Source organism: Sodiomyces alcalophilus, assembly GCF_042370955.1.
Source record: "Sodiomyces alcalophilus JCM 7366 unplaced genomic scaffold ACRALscaffold_3, whole genome shotgun sequence".
Lineage (NCBI taxonomy): Eukaryota > Fungi > Ascomycota > Sordariomycetes > Glomerellales > Plectosphaerellaceae > Sodiomyces > Sodiomyces alcalophilus.
Genome location: NW_027263534.1, coordinates 5,243,019 through 5,250,536, shown reverse-complemented (window position 1 = coordinate 5,250,536; position 7,518 = coordinate 5,243,019).

The window sequence follows — 7,518 nt, the reverse complement described above, 5'->3', positions numbered from 1 at the left end:
CTATCTCCTAGGTATTATATTCTACCGGCTAACCTACCCACTTTATAAGATAGAACGTTTTCCTTTATTATTCTTTATAACTAATAATATCTTCTACCTCCTATTTATCTTACTCCTCCTCCAGAAGCAGGAGATCCTTCGCCGGTAGCTCTATGGCTACTTAGTGTTTCTATAGTTCTACTAAGGATACCGGGAATATATCGTGTATCCTTATATACTATATAGGAAGGCGAACCCTATATACCCACTCGCCGATCCTTTTAGTTATCTATACCTGAATATCTCACGCTGCTAGCTTTAACCCTTAGCGGAATCGGAAGTTCTTTACAGATAGTCCGATAATAGCGCCTACCATATACTATTACGGTTAGTAGCGCTTATTATAGTGCTAAGCCTAATACTCTATAGCATGCGCCTAGTATTCGCGGACCTTCCACCGAACCTCCGCTAGTTTCTTAATACGTTCTTAAACGCCCTATACCCTAGTATCGTCCCTAGGCCGAATATACTCGACTATACATAGATAATACCTGTATAAGGCTTCATATAGTAAGATACTAAGCGAGGAATACTCGCTATTTTTGATGAATTGGGCTATAAGTAGTAGGCTGTACGCGCGGAAGAGAGGAAAATCAAGGGGTGAGGATATTCCGACTAGGGCAAAAAGATATTCCGACTAGGGTCTATATGTTACCAGCTGCTATAACTGCCTATGACCGTTAATTGAATTTTTAATTCCGTAGTTAGTTATAAAAGCTTTATCATTAATCGGTTCGGTTTTATCCACGTAGGTAATAACGGTAAAAGGCTTGTTTTCGTATTAATTGATTGACTGCTAACTGCCTCTATCTACTATTATTATAGCTCTTGCTATAGCTGCTTAATCGTATTATTAGTATTAGACTATTTACTTATAGTATCGGAATCAGTTTGTATACGATTTGCTGCTAAAAGGCTTCCACCGCGACCTTTTCTACGTCCTTTTACCCTGGTGCTACGTGCCCCTTATAGGCGCCCTCGACTTCCTCCTCTTCTACGCTGCGGCTATTATTATTGTTATTATTATGTCGCCTGCTATTCTTCGAATCGACGTGTAACCTCTTCTTAACGCTGCCAAGCCTCTTCCTCCTCTTATTTCTATTTAGATAGATCGTGAGCCCTTAAGGCTGCGTTACCATAGCGTAGATTACTGCTACGCGGAATTAAAGTAATAGGGATATCTTTAGCCGTAAGTCGGGGCCGCCCACGGCTAACTAAAATAACTATTGGTTCTAAGATCCTATATAGCCTATCCTCTTTGATAAGGTCGTGACCTAGATACTAGTAAGGGTGGAAGTCAAGCTAATTAAACGCGCGCGGGGGTTATTCCTTCTCTCTCTTAATAACATCGTGGGCGTAAGGCATACTAAACTACGTTCTAAATCGTTAAGTGTATTCGGCTACTAGGGTTATTTGCTTTAAGATACTAAGGGTAAGTCGATATTATATTATTAATAGACTTAATAAGTGCCTGCTATATCTGCTTCGGGTATCTCCTATCTAATTTCGGGCACGGTATTCCTGTAACTAGCGCGAGGCTTTATTAGCTTAGTTCTTTTTATACGTTGCTTACTGGTTTTTGACTATCTGTTTAATACGTTCGGTAAGGAACTTAAGATCGGCTATGGAATTTAGTAAATAGCTCTTAATCTGTTTATAACTGGACTTAGTACAGTGAGTAAGCAAAAGTGGCGATTAGGCGACCCACATCCAAATATCATCACAAGAACCTTATTTTAACCCTTCGAATACAAATACAAATAACTTTACGAATACTACTTCTAAAATTTCGGAAAAATCAGATTTATAGAGGGGAGTGACCGTATAAAAGGAATATCTAGTTATATCTTTTTAATACTTTGTGTACCACCCCCTGGCCGCGATATCAGCCTTAACCCTTCGTGGTATCGACTTAATTAGAGCCTGTAGAAGCTCCTCTTTAAAATCGTTCTATACCTCCTCCGCGGCCCGGTAAAGTAATTCGTACGACGTTATCGTAGAGCCTATCCGTGCTAGACTAGGATTCCGTAAATAGATCCTCTCTTTTAGTATTTTCTATAGGTTTTCGATAGGATTAAGATTAGGCGAATACGGCGGCTAATCCAGGATAGTAACCGTATTCTCTAGACCCCACGGCAGTAACTAATTTTAAACGAGGCGCGCCTTATATACGGCAGCATTATCTTAAACGAATACGCTGCCCGGTTCGTATATCGTAGGAAGAGCTTCTTTAAGCGTGCGCTTAATAACAGCTACCGTAACGCCTCTACGCGGTGCAGAGGGGTCCCCGTGAAGGGCGATTAATTCGGTGCGTTTATTATATAAAAAGCCGGCCTAGAATATCTACGAATAGCGTGTAGGCTTATCACGAGGCTAAATAATATCCTATTAAAGTCGCTTTCCCTATAAATTTATTAGTAAAGGTATAAACTCTTAATAAAGTTAACTTATAGGACGGTGGAAAACTCATTTCTGCCTCTACCCTTCTCCGCGCGCGACTATGGTTTTATCCGAAAAGATAACCCGTTTCTATTAGTCTAGGGGTTTAGAGGCGTGGCGTAGGCACTACTCTGGACGTATTTACGCGTGCCTTAGGGTCAGGGTCGGCCGGCGTAGCGCGGGGGAGTGCTAGAAGCCCTATAAACAAAGGTATCGTATAATAGTGTGTTTTAAGTAAGTAAGGCCTAGCTTAATCTTTAATTTAGTAGGTAATATAAAAGGGTTAAGCCCGATAGTACATAGGATACGTCTTCTTTTACGAGCTAAAGGTCGCCCCTTGGGCGCGACTGCGATTTTTAGCTGGCTCCCTATACGATAAATCTAGGCGGGCTCCTGATGCGGTAGATTATTAAGCCACCGCACAACGATATTTTAGGTAATATAGTAAGCGATCTAACCGCCTAACGCCGCCTATATAATCGTAGTTTACGATAACCCACGTGCCGTAGTTTGTTTGTTTTCTTCCTATTAACAAAGCTCGTTGTTTTTTCTTCCTCTATAATTAAGCTTTTCGAGCAGTTTTTTATTAACAAAGCTTATTGTTTTCCCTCCATAACTAAGCTATCAATTAACCGATTATATTAATAAAGCCTGCTATTAACTAATAGTTTTTTTTATCGCTAATCGAGTCTATTTCCATCATCAAAGACTCCTATTGTCAGGACACTAATATCGTACGAAGTGTGACTTGTGTTCATTGCAGACTATGAAAGAGGACTAGTCTGTGATGTCAAATATATAGGCAAAAGAGGGGAAATGACACTGTGATACATCCAATAGAAGTACCGCCGTATTCGGAGCAGTGTGTGGCGTGGCTCTGCGAATATACCTAACAGGTTATCGAGGCATTTGGGCATAAATGCCTGATATACCCCCCTAGAGCCGCAGGATTGATCCTGACGGTTCTGATCGAATTAAAGCTCAAAAACAACGTAAAATCTAGGGTATTTAAGCCTAGATATTAACCTAAAGATTAACGGCTTATTAAATAGCTCGTGCCTTATTAGGATCCTAAAACAGGTAGTTAAATTAACACTAAAAACAACATAATAATTATTATATAATTATAGTTAATCTAACAATCGCGTTAATCGCGATCGTAATCCAATCCAAACCACCGTCAAGTCGATAGTAATTAATCCGAACCACCGTTAAGGCGGTGGTAATCGATCCGATTAAACTAAGCCGGCAGGGCTCTTTTCTATTCTAAGCATCTTAACGAAGGTAACGTGCTTTTACGTAGATAATGTCGCATAAGCTGGTCCAAAGTAGGTCCGGAGCGGGTTGTTCCGGGCCCGAAAGTGGGAGTGGATCTGCCGCAGGAATAAGGGCAGGAACTTAGCACTACGATCAGAGATTTCCACGGAGTTAATTAAATTAATAGATCGATCGCTTATTTTACGTAATTAAGTTATACGCTGTTTATAATAATTAAGAGTCTTATTTTACTCGATAACCTTTTAAAGCTATTTACGCCGAGCTGCTTATAGCTATAACCACTATAACCTTAAATACGACTATCTATATAGGCCACGAAGACTAGGAGCTATAGAAGCGCCTCTATAAAGTCAGGGCCCGTAGTAACAGAGTCTAGGACTTCCTACGCCCCGACGATCCAGCACCTAGGCCGTAGCGGGCTATCCGACCCGAATTTGCCTCCTACGCCTCTATCGCTAACGTTAACGGGTAACCTATTAATATCTCCGAGCTAACGGTTATAGGTAAGGCCGCCTACACCGAAGACTACCGCTGTTATAAAGAAGATCGTAAAGACTACGAGACCTATTAGAAGGGGATTAACGGTATACTTAAGTAGGTAGAAGAGTTAATTATAGCGAAGAGACAGAAGGCCTTAATAAAGGGTATAACCCCGGAAGAGATCTATATAGTAGTATAAGCCGACGCCGCACCCTATATCGCGACCCGTATAAAAGACTCCTAAAGGAACTACGATCTATATAAGACCAAGCCGCCTATTAACCCCCGAAAGGTGGGCGCCTGGCTAGACGATTAGCAGGACCGGCTTTAGGACTATTATAACGTCGGGATATATAATAAGCCCTAGGAGATTTAGATTAACGATTTTTTTAACGCTATACGACCTGCCCTAGGTAACTAGGTGGATATAAAGGAAGTAACGCTAGACCTTAAAATAGTATCGGCGATAGCCCTTATCGCGGAAGGGAAGAAGGCGGCGGAATAACTTAACGTGCCGCCTATTCGAAGCCATAGAACCGTAGCCTTTCTGGCCCTAAACCTAGGTAAAGGCGACGAGGATAAAGGGCCGTAACTAACCGGGAGGGCTAACCGGAACGGTGACCGGACCGGAGCCTAACGGGGCCGTAGTGCCTACCCTAAAGGCAAGTTAACTAACCGTATAAGCTTAAAGCGCCGGTAATCACTCTTTTATAAGGACGAGTGCCCCGCGTGCTACCGGCGTAGCCACGACCTATAGGGCTACTAGATACTATTCCCGGAGTTAGCGCCGGAGGGTTTTTAAGCTAACGACCCTATTAGGAGGCTCGTGGAGAAGTCCCTTAGGATAAACCGGGATTTATAAAGCGCTATAGAGAAAATTAGGTCCCGGAATAAAAAGAAAAGGACCGCCGCCACCACTGAATATAAAGTTATAGATAATAATAATAAAGCCGGTGGCGGCGGCGGTAACGGCGATAATAACGACGAAGCCCTCGAGGAGGCGTGACTATGTATAGCTATAAAAGCCGCCGGTAATAATAATAAAGTCTTCTTTAAAAGGACCGCGAAGCTAGAAAGGCTTATAGGAGCTATATAAGGTAAGGCGTTAAACACCGTCCGTTATAAGCTATGCCGGCTAGAAGTTCCGCCGGCCGCCCTCTCGGCAGCTATATATCTATTACGTTAGTCCGCTATATTAGATTTAGGTACTATATCCCATATTTTCTATAATAAAAGCAGATTTACGGATTATAGACCGGCCCGCCCTAGTAACGTTATAATCGCCGGGACTATAATAGTGCCGATTTAAGGGTATAGAGACGTTATTATAATAATAGAAGGAATGGCCGGCCCGATAAAGTTCCGGTTAAAAGACGTAGCCCACTACGAAGATTTTATCTATAACCTAGTCTCTAATAAGAAGATACGTTAGAACGGTTACTAGTAGAATTAAGAGCCGCTAAACGATTATATACGCCGCCGTGACCGATTAATCCTTTATAAGCTAAGTGTCCACTACGATTAAACCGTTATAAAGCCCTTTCTAGTCACTAACGCCCTAGCTACTCTTCTAGCCTCGAATCTACTAATCCGAAAACCGATCAAAAGGGTAGCCAGCCAAGCCGACGGCAACCTATAGCATCTCCGGTTAGGGCACGCTGGCCCTAATATAATAAAATAACTAGAAGAGTAGTCACAGGGCGTTAAACTAAAGGGGCCAGGGACGGTAGAGTGTAACGCCTACGCTTAATCGAAGATAAGTCGTTAGATTAGTAGGCGGACCCGTATAGCTCTAAGTTACGCCGGTAAGAGGTAGGCGATCGATTTCACGGAGTTCCTACTAACCGCTAATAGATACGTGCGGATTATAGTCTTCACGGATCGATATAGCGGATTCGTGGCCTGCTACGTTATAACGTTAAAGAGGGCTTCCGATATCTATATAGTTATAAACTAATATATCCGATAGGTTTAGAGTTAATTTAACCGGCAGGTACGGGTCTTTAAGTGTGATAACGAACTAATATAATCGCTCGAAATACAGGGCGTAGCTAAGAGTTTTAGTATCCAGTTAGAGTCCTCTTTAGTAAAGACCCCCGTATAAAACGGTAGTGCCGAAAGATCTAGGGCTGTTATTATAGAGAAGGTATAAGCTATACGAATACACTCCCGATTACCCGATTTCCTATAGGTTAAAGTCGTTCCTACTACCGCTTATATATAAAACAGAACGCCTAAATAACGCCTTAGCTAGAAGACCCCGTTCGAAGTTATCTATTAACGTAAGCCGTAGCTAGGGCACCTTCGGGCCTTTGGTTATAAAGCTTTTCCTATAACCAGAGCAGCTCTAATAAGGTCTGGAAAGCTTTAAAACCGGCTAGCGCCGCGGGCCCACCTTGGTTACCTTATAGGCTACGATTTAACTAATATTTACCGTATCTGGGTTCCTGGCCTTCAAAGGAACGGGATTATACGCATACGTGACGTTATCTTTAATAAATAAGAGTATTTTAACGGCAGACTTAAAGCCCTAAAGGACGATTTACGTTAATTAACGGAAAAGCAGCTAGCGGATATCGTTAATTAGATCCGCCTGCTAGAGTTATATATAATTAAGTCAGGCGAGCCGTAAGAGGCAGCCGATACGTTTATAACAGCATACTTCGAGCCTATTCTCTAGTTAGGCAGCGAGGTTAACGAACCTCTCCTAAGGGCTACGCCTACCAGCCTCGAGGCTCGGGGGGTGGAACCGTTTATAGAGCCTAAGAGGCCGGAACGGTAGGAGGAGCTTATAAAGCCTACGAGGCCGGAGCTAGAAAAAGAGTCTTCCACGGCCGCGATTAATCACTAACGCCTAGATAGTCACCTTCTAACTCCACTAGAAACCCCTCCTTAGGCAGGGCTTACGGCGGCTACTTTCATGGGCTATATACCTATAAAGCAGGGGGGAGCTAAATTTCGAAGCTATAGCAGTAACCGAGTCTAGATCTCTGCTTTTAACGCAGGAAGATATACCCTATTAGTCCGTAATTTAAATAGTAAGCCGCTAATAAAGTTAAAAATTAAAAAGGCACTTAAAAGACCCCACCGCAAAATACACCGTAAGTAATTACCGGCCCCTCTAAGAAATTAATAAGACCTTAAAGACCACCTATACGAAATCCTATTCCGATAAGCCTAACAGGATCACCTAAAGAGTTATAAAGAGATAGGCTCGTAGATCACGGTGCTAAAAGACAGGGCGAAGGGGCACTAAGTGCTTAGCTGTATATAGGTGATAAC